General features: G+C 41.8%; 1 long non-coding RNA gene across 1 annotated transcript; it reads right to left on the reverse strand.

The window, feature by feature from the left end:
* Positions 1-6,730: 6,730 nt before the first annotated feature.
* Positions 6,731-9,918, reverse strand: LOC143114748 (uncharacterized). The gene is made up of 3 exons (XR_012984988.1): positions 9,678-9,918; positions 7,824-7,889; positions 6,731-7,410 (listed from the first exon to the last, which is right to left on the reverse strand). It is a non-coding gene; the product is annotated as an uncharacterized LOC143114748 (long non-coding RNA).
* Positions 9,919-10,357: the final 439 nt, after the last annotated feature.

The following is a 10,357-nucleotide window of genomic DNA, read 5'->3' on the forward strand; positions in this document are numbered from 1 at the left end:
TAACAGATTGACCTAGACTCAAAATTCATATTAATCTCTAAATTCAGATGTATATTTTTTACCCTGGTTGTATGCTCTAAAATTTTTTACTTTTGCCACATTTTCATAGAAATCTTCACCAAATTTCTCACAGACAATGTTTAGACCAAGCCATACAAAAGTTATCAAAAGAATTTTGATATGTTGTTCCATTTCAGAGATATAGGCCAATAAAGTTGGACCACTCAGTCCTTTTTTCCTAGATCACCTATATTCCTATAGGGCAATTCCATGGAAAATTACCTTTTTTGTAACATCCTTAATGCAAATAAAATGTGATGGTATGGTAGGATGTGAAAGATTACAAGAAATTTGAGCATTTGCTATTTTTGGCTGAAGAATGTACATGAGAAAAAATGCACCAAAAATGAATGTTATCATTCACATCATACAAATGCCAAGGCATTTCACTGGCGTTATGGATGTGACAAAAAGTCAATTTTCCGTGGAATTGCCCTATATTAGTAATTTTGTTGTATAACAACCATACAATGATCATTAGGTGGATACCATTAACAGTGCAAATTTTCAGATCTGTACTCTTTTTCAAAAGTTCTTAATTCTTTCGTGAAATGTTTGCTTGGAATTTTCTTGTTGTGTGTTTACCAAATACACATTTTCACCATGTGTGAAATGTGACTTGCCAACATGTAGGATTGTCAGTGTGATAATCAGGGCTTAATTTGAGCCGGAACACGCCGGAACATGTTCCGGCACCTCCGACGTTGGATCCGGAACCTTTTTTATTGGATCCGTCAACTCTTACTGTACATCAATATAAAAAATACATCGCCTAAACGAAAACTAAATAAATTACTGTTTGTGTAGTGTTCAATGTTGATATCTTTCTTATAAGTCTTTAGATATAGGGAAGACCAAACAGGATGCAGCAAGCTAATGGAGGATTAGAAAGTGCTTTATCCACAGTATTGGCCACAGGAGGGTGACGCTGTTCGGGAGAGAGAAGTTGAGACGCTCTGCCAGCAGCTTTGCATCGATAGCCCGCGGAATGTCATCAGGGCTTTCAGGGAATAGGCTACCACCTCTACCATCTCCTCCCCATTTGCCTTGTCGGCCCGCCGCTTGCCCGGTTCAACCCCTTTCGTGAGGTCATGGATTTCTAAAGGACATAGGTGTAGAGAAAGAAGCAGGGTAGTGGAGGCCGGGGGTCTGGATGCTGTATGGGCCATTTTAGACAAGTAGGCCTAGGCTACGGTAGGAAGAAAACGCGCTTCCACGCTGTATCTAGTTGATCATTGGTTACTGGGTGTGGGTGGTCATCATTGCAATATATAGCATACTTTAGCGCCGAGGCTATTAGCCCCTTGTTGGACTGTTTTGTTGGTTCCCCTGTATCTCCTGTTTTCCTGGTCTGTGTGCGACTGTGCGCGCTTGTGTGTGTTTGTGTGTGTGCGCGCGTGAGGGTTTGTGTCTCCCGCTCCCTCTCTGTGTCATATTATGTGTCAGTTCCGATGTGTTTTGATTGAGGGGAGGTGTCCGGGGGGGAATAGGGGTTCAGATAGGTATTCAGATGTGTCAATCAGAAATTACTAATTATTCCACGCTGTATCTAGTTGATTATTGATTACTGGGTACTGGGTGGTCATCATTGCAATTTTTTTTTTTTTACATTTTACACCATGCAGTGCAGTGTGTTGCAAGTTCTGAAGTTAATAAACATTGCCCTGGTGTACACACCGCGTTGTTTAGTTTTTTTATAGTCAGAGCTATGTACGCAGGTTTTTTTGTTGTTGGTCCGTGTGGGAATGTAGCCTCGTGGTCCAGGAGAAGCAGGCAGGTTTTGGTGTAAAAAGGTTTATTGCATCAGCGGATATACTCCCAAAACACCCGTGAAAAGTAATCTATATTAATTACAAAGAAAACAATGACTCGTAGACTAGACAAAATACAAAGAAACGCGGAGTCACACATTTGACTGTAAATAACCGCATCTTCCTAAACACTCACAGCAGTGTCAGGTATGCACAACATGTGCAATCCAGAGGACTCACCTTCTCCCTCCACAGGGATTTAAAGTGATCAGGTGACCTCCCCTAATTGAAAAAACAGGCCTACTCCTTATTAGGCTAATCAGCCAATTTGGGTACCCAAGGGCACACGCCCCTTCTTGCGCCTCCAGCGCCTCCTGAGTCTCCTCCTAAGTGGGTCCTGAGTCCATGTACCAAGTTTGGTTTTGATAAGTGAAAGCTTTGCTGAGATAAAAGTTGACTTCCTGTTTGAGATTCTTGGAAACTGATGAGCATGAATGTTGATTGTCTGATGTCAAAGAGTAACAAGGTTGTAGCAGCACAGCTGTTACATGTACTGAAGACAATGAGGCCTTGACTGGAGCTAAGAATGCTTTGTATATCAAATCTATCATGACCAGATTTACCCCATCCAGCAGGTCTCAGGTCAGCTCTTTGCCTCTGATGAAAATTTAGGCAAATTGGCAAAGTTTTGTAAAAGCACTCAGTATTACAATGTAACAACTATATGTAGGTACCCACAAATACATAATGCAAGTACAATGATAGTACCTGATAGCACATGTTGTTACACAGGTTGTACCACTGTACCTAATTAGGTAGGTACACTGTAACAGTGACACATTAAAATAAAGTGTTACCCATATCAAAACCAAACTTGGTACATGGACTTGGGACCCCAACCCAAGGACACACAATACATTTGGTGTACTTATAATTAGCAAGAATTTCTCGTATCAACCTCAATCTTGGTACGTGGACTTGTGGCCACAACCTGAGTACGCTCAAAAAAATAGGTGATGTTTGATCACTAGGGGTGCTATAATTAGCAAGACTTTCTCGTATCAACACTTAACTTGGTACATGGACTCATGAACACATCCTGAATAACTATAATACATTTGGTCTCTTTTGACCACTAGGGGAAACTATGACATGAATTAGGCTCATATCTTACTAAAGCTTTCATGTATTGAAACCAAACTTTGTACATGGACTCAAGACCCAATCCCAATCCAATCCAGTCTAATCCAATCAACAATCATATGTAGTAGGCTCATATCTCAGCAATCCCAATCCAATCCAGTCCAATTCAATCCAATCCAATCAACAATCACATGAAGTAGGCTCATATCTCAGCAATCCCAATCCAGTCCAATCAAATGCAATCCAGTCCAATCCAGTCCAGTCCAATCCAATCCAATCCAATCCAATCCAATCCAATCAACAATGACATGAAGTAGGCTCATATCTCAATAATCCTTATCCAGTCCAATCAAATCCAATCCAGTCCAATTCAATTCAATCCAATCCAATCAACAATCACATGAAGTAGGCTCATATCTCAGCAATCCCAATCCAATCCAGCCCAATCGAGTCCAGTCCAATCCAATCCAATCCAATCTATAATCACAGGAAGTAGGCTCATATCTCAGCAATGCTTTTTCAAGTTCAAGTTCAAGTAGTTTTATTGTCATGTACTTATAAAATTAATTATAAGTAATGACATTCTTAAGCTCAAAAGCCAGCTCAACTTAAAAGAGTAAAATAATAAAAAAAAGTAATTAAGAAGGTGTATTTTGTGTGTGTATGTGTGTGTGTGTGGGGGGGGGGGGGTGTAGTGGTGATGAAAAGGGGAATGATGAAAAGGTGTATGTGTTGTGTGTCTGGGTGGGGGTTCTGAGGTTCAGCATCCTGGTGGCTTGTGGAAAGAAGCTGTCTCTGTATCTGCTGACCAGTCCGCATACTCTGTGTGTGTGTGTGTGTGTGTGTGTGTGTCTGTGTGTGTGTGTGTGTGTGTGTGTGTGTGTGTGTGTGTGTGTGTGTGTGTGTGTGTGTGTGTGTGTGTGTGTGTCTGTGTGTGTGTGTGTGTGTGTGTGTGTGTGTGTGTGTGTGTGTGTGTGTATGTGTGTGTGTATGTGTGTGTGTGTGTGTGCATGTGCATGTGCATGTGTGTGTGTGTGTGTGTGTGTGTGTGTGTGTGTGGCTTGTGGAAAGAAGCGGTCTCTGTATCTGCTGGTAGAAGTCTGCATACTGTGTGTGTGTGTGTGTGTGTGTGTGTGTGTGTGTGTTGTGTGTGTGTGTATGTGTGTGTATGTGTATGTGTGTGTATGTGTGTGTGTGTGTGTGTGTGTGTGTAGCTTGTGGAAAGAAGCGGTCTCTGTATCTGCTGGTAAGTCCGCATACTCTTGTAGCTTCTACCAGATGCTAGGAGGTGAAGACACTGTGGTACTCTTGTAGCTTCTACCAGATGGTAGGAGGGTGAAGACACTGTGGCTGGGATGACTGGGGTCAGCGAGGATTCGCTTGGTCTTCCTCCTGCAGCGCTGGCTGTAAAGGATAGTTGGTAACTCAGTCCTTGTGATGCGTTGCGCTGACCTGACCACCCTTTGCAGAGCTTTGCGATCATGAGTGGTGCTGTTACCATACCATGATGTAATGTTGCCGGTCAGGATGCTCTCAATAGTACAGCGGTAGAAGTTAGTCAGTATTTCACCGTTCATACCAAACTTCCTCAGCCGCCGAAGAAAGAAGAGTCGCTGTCTTGCTGACTTTGTGACCATACCTATATGGTGTGACCAGCTCAGATCCTCACTGATGAATCTGAAGCAGCTGACTCTCTCTACTGCTCTGCCTCTAATATAGATGCGTGTGTGCTCTTCTTGCTGTCTCCTGTAGTCCACTATCAACTCCTTGGTTTTGCTGACGTTGAGCAGCAGGTTGTTGTCTTGGCACCAGGATGTCAGGGTTGCCACCTCTGCTCTGTAAGCAGACTCATCATCACTCGTGATACAGCCGATTATGGTGGTGTCATCAGCTAACTTAATGATGGTGTTTGAGGTGTGAGTTGCCATACAGTCACGAGTATACAACGAGTACAGCAGGGGGCTTAACACACATTCCTGCGGTGCACCAGTGCTGAGTGTTAGAGTGGAGGAGATGATGTTACCCAGCCGTACCGCCTGTGTCCTGTCAGTCAGGAAGTCAAGGATCCAACTGCACAGAGAGGAACTGATGTTCAGGTCTCTCAATTTCATGATCAGCTTGGATGGAACTATGGTGTTAAAAGCGGAGCTGTAGTCGATGAAGAGCATCCGTACATAGGTGTTTTTCATAGGTGTTTTTCTCATCCAGGTGAGAGAGAGCAGTGTTCAGAGCAAATGCTATCGCATCGTCTGTGGACCTGTTTGGCCTATAGGCACACTGGAGTGGATCTAATGTAGAAGACAGGGAGGATGTAATATGATCTTTAACTAACCGCTCCAAACACTTCATAACAACAGAGGTGAGAGCAACAGGTCGGTAATCATTAAAGGTCTCATCTCATCGTTTTTTCATTAATTTTGCAGTGGTCTGTAGTATTGATGAATGCCCTGTGAGCCGGTTTTGGTGAAAAAAATGCTGTCCTGCGTCTGTTTCATGCTGTTCTAGTTTGGTGGGGAAGGTGGGCGGGGAGGAACGACTGGATTTCGCCTCTAGTCATGAATATTAATGACATGCTAATAAATTCACCTCTGATTGGCTAACAGTACTGTGACGCTTCCTACAGTGAGTCCCCATCCAATTCTGCTTGTGCAATGCTCCATATTCAACTTTACAGTGCTAAAACCTGGCTAAAACTCGAGTCAAAACTGTTGCACAAAATGTCTTCGGAGATACAACTTCATGTGTTTGATCCTAGTATCCGAGTAGGAAGAAGAAAAAAAACGTTTGTGACAATCGTCATCTTGCTTTCAAGTAATAAACAGTTGGAAACGTTTTAAAATAAAGACCTATTTCTTTACACAGTCAAAAGTCTTTGCAATCTTCCTAGTAGATATTTTACTTCACAACACAGGTAAGCACCCTAAATGCAGTTCAGCCACTGACCTAGCCTGCTAATGCTATCGGAATAGATAGTTATGGTTTGAATTCCATGATACTATCATTGAAAGACCACTTGGTCATAGCTAAATATATATATAGATCTAAATGCAAACACACCTACCTAGCTATATTTTGCTGGAATTGTACCAGAATGCCTACAGAAGCAGATAATGTATGCTGCAAGACTTCTCCGGTAATGAGAACTATGGCTTTGATAGCCTGACATCTGGCTAACGTTACTCAAGTTGTTTTCTGTCACATATGACAGAAAAAGTAGCCTACTACAGGAATCTTATAGTATTTTGGGACTAAATATTACAGTAATCTTATAGGAATACTATAGTATTTGGATATACTATAGGTACTATAAGACTACTATAGAAAAACTATAGCGGTTACAGGATATTATAGAGTTATTAGTAGTACTTCTACAGTATGTCCCAATTATTCCTATAATAATTATTCCTATAAGATTACTATAATGTTTTGTCCCAAATACTATAAGATTCCTATACTACGTTTTCATAAGGGGATTGCTCATGTGGTTAGAAAAATGGGCAACACCAGTACCCCTGTTGTCTGTATGACCCTGTACCCAGGATTAGAACCAGTCTGCCTTAGCATAATGTACTCCCTTCAAAATGCACTAAACATTCGACTATGACGACTATGGCCCTCTGTGAGACAGAAGATATGAAAGGTAAGATAAACCTTTAGCTGAAAAGGGACAAAAACTGATGAAACCCCTGAAAACAAATATACAAAAGAGGTCAATTTTCAATAAATAACTTTATTATATTTACATACAGCAGTGGTACTCAAAGTGAGGTCCGCAAGCTATCTCTAGTGTTCCACAAGTAGATCTGGTAAAATATAATAGATGAGTTGTTTGCAATATTGAACCAACTTGTATGTAAATCCAAACAGTTCTGCAACACTGATGTAACCTATGCCAGTTTAAATCATATTAATCCTCTGACACCATAAGCAAGGTGCAAAGACAATAAACAAGGTGGTTCAGTTAGAAGGCCTATTGTGTAATATACTGTTGAAGTAGGTCTACTGATTTTTTTTTTTTTGCTAGGTGGTCCGTGAAACACTGACAAATAGTAATATTGCAGTCTATTAAAATAATGCAAACACAAAACAAGAACATCCAAACTATGCACAGAATTAACAATGTCCTCTTTTTGCCAGACGATGCAGACATCTGGCCTACAGATTTCGGCTTGTATTGTCCTGGGGATCCGAAGGGACAACACACAAAACACATTCGTTGGCTGTGATGATTCTATTACATTGCTCTTTGATTGCGCTGGGCCATAGGTGGAGCCATCAGGTGTTATTGTGGAGATGTCGCTTTCATCCTCCTCCTCTTGATCAACCCGAGGTCTTCTAGCTGGCCTTGGATGAACAGGCTTGATGGCAGTAGAGGTAGCAGGCCCCCATGCCCATGGTGTATCCGAAGTGCTTGTATCAATACTCATACTTTTCATGAAGTATTCTGTTTGGGTACCTAAAGTAAATAAATGTGTATTACTGTCAAGTTACAAGATACTAATAGTACACAGGACATTCACTATCTCACACAAAACTGAACTCACACAATGGAAACAAAAATATTTTAGTGACTGTGGTAAGGTGTATGATGTACTAAGTAGCACACCCACAAGAAGACATTTGGTAATATCAATTCTATCTGTTATGCAATTCATGGGTTTCATCAGGTCCATTACAGGTGTATTAATCAAGCACCATGCAGTCTGCATTCATAATCGAGCTGCTTGATTTTATACACCTGTGGTAAGTGACCTGAAGAAACCCATGAATTGACTTTCCCAAACATTGACGAGCACATAAGAACCTGTATTAGCCTACTAGAAAAAGACTTCTAGAAACTAGCACAACAATAAAAGTTAGATCACAAACCTTTGCTTCTAACGTGATGACCTAATGTAGGCTAGAAAGCTGTGTAGCCTGACATGAGGATGTGCTCTGGAAGACATACAAAACACTAAGTAAACAGCAAGTAATCAAACAAAACATCATTGTAGGCCTACAAAGGTCAATGTAATAATGGCAAGAAGACATAAATTAGACTGAAGTGTAAATACCTGAGCTCTAGTGATAGCAACTTAGCCTAATAGTGCACGGGTATTGTGTTTTTGATTTTCCCTGTTTAGACTAGAACAATACCCGTACTTAGTTGAGCATAAAATATTGTTGCTAATATTATTATTTGTGGTTTAACGCTTAGGTTAGAAGATTATAGGTTCAACAAGCTAAATCTCTGGGTAGTGTGGTCAGTTTCTTATGAGTGTAGCTACACCAGGCACGTAACTGAAGCATTCCGTTTGCGTTATGTACTGAAACAATTAGCTTCCAATAGGCCTAATCAATGGAAGTAGCTACACCTGGCATGTTAGTGTAGCCTGGCTAGCGCCACCACTTCTCAATGAGACGTGGTCTGGGAACCAAACGTTCATTTTCTCGTATTTGAAAAAAATGCCCAGATCCGTTTATTGGGTGCCACGGATGTCTATCAAATGCGTCTGTGCATAGCTCATCATCGTCTTGCTTTCCCCCTTGTTCTGTGATTGGTCCCCTATCTCAGGCGAAAATTTGCTCCATAGTCTCCAGGCTGCCTTAGCAGCGTGAATCAAATCGCGCGCAAGGCAGCATGGGAACACCCAGGCTAGTGTTAGTGGCCTGTAGGCTACGTTCGGGAAAATAGACCATTCCTCTAATGGATTTTACTAGAGCCCTTCCTATTAGGCATTCTCTGATTTTACACGTCGCGAACAGAACACTTCAGTTACGTGCCTGTGTAGCTTCCTGTAATATAGGCCTCATAGATATATACACTAGATGTCGCCTTGACTACTGCTGTTCATTGGAACGAATGCGTCAATCGAGACGCCATCTTGCTTCAGTGATCCACTCCTCTATAATGCATTAGCGTCAATCTGGGCAAAGATCTAGCGAAAATAAAATCACCATAAACCGTCAAAATCTCAAGCAATTATCTAGTTTTTTGGGTTGTTCCAACTGACAGGCATGTATTTATGGTCGAGTCTAGAGAAAACTAAGCTTAAGACGATAATAAAGATACATTTTACCCGTCTAGCCCCAGGCTCCCATTCATTCTGCACTAGCTAGCGGCGGCCCCTAGAGGAACAATGAGTAAACTGCAACCAGGTTCGATACAATGAAAGTAAACAGGCTCTTCGTAGACAGGCTCTGGTTGAGGCCACATACATACCCCTCGTCTCGTTTACTCATGTAAGTTGTAATCTCACCAGAAGTTGCTGTAGATCTGTAGAACATTTACCTCTGCTACTACATAGGCTACGCCAGTCGTTACTTTTATAATCATGGGTCAGTGCCATGGGCAAACGAGATGTAGCTGAATTCATAAATGACAAAGCCATGAGAAAGGTGATTTTCTTACGTTTCAAAAACAAAGAAGCCGATCTGCCATCATTGTGAGAAGTTCCCAAATTTGTCGCTAATCGCTAAAAAGGTTTTCTATCGCTGGGGATGGCCAAACGTCGCTAAATAGGTAACGCTGACAATACAGGAGAACTAGTTTAGCGCTTCAGATCCCTGTACAAAGATGGCGCCGGTGTTGACGCATGCTGAGAAGCAGAAGGCGACATCTAGTGTATATATCTATGTATAGGCCTAAGCCTAGCTTATACCCTTTTCATGCATGCTAACGTGAAGAATATGAACATGCTATTTTGTAACAGACGTTAGGTGGAAAAGTTTGTTTGTACTTACAGCCTGTGAGCTGGTGGTCGATCGCCATGACGTTTTCAGAACATCGATGCAAAACCACTTTCTAACTGTAGGCAGTGAGTGTGGTCGAAATGATTGGAACACAGAACTAATGTTGCACTACTTCGGTGGTGGTGTTCCAACGATAAATCCGAACCATTTCTTCCTCAACTCATGTTTCTAAGGCAAGACATGCAACATTGATGTGTTATTGCCACAAATAACACAGGCACGATTTTTTTCCGCCATGTTGGCAACTTGCTGTTAGTTCCTACTAGCTGCAGAGAGACAATCCCCTAGCCGCAAAATCTTCCAGTCTTCCTGTAGGCGGTCACAAGCCAAGGTGGGCAAGGCCATGAATAATCAGTTTCCCTTCGGCGTCATAGACCTCTGAAGTTCGCCTACAAAAAAGCTGCCATCTTTGACATCCGGTATCTGGCGATTTTTCCTATGGGAAAATAACATGGGGATTTTGAATAATCGCACCTGTTAAAGTCTCGTGGGGATGAAAAAGTCTGAAATGCAGACGTTTTCCTGAACACACTTTTGTCCTCTGCCTTCGAGTGGATACTGTGATCTCCGGTAAGTGAAGGCGGCACACTTAGATGTTTGCTACTCCAGAGCTAACTTGCAATGCAATTTGCCATAGGTAGTTAGCTTCAATTAACAACCGGATCTCCTTA

Source organism: Alosa pseudoharengus, unplaced genomic scaffold (assembly GCF_046254945.1).
Source record: "Alosa pseudoharengus isolate Yale_2024_CS ecotype anadromous, Long Island Sound unplaced genomic scaffold, YU_APseudo_1.1 YU_APseudo_1.1_scf_9, whole genome shotgun sequence".
Classification (NCBI taxonomy): domain Eukaryota; kingdom Metazoa; phylum Chordata; class Actinopteri; order Clupeiformes; family Clupeidae; genus Alosa; species Alosa pseudoharengus.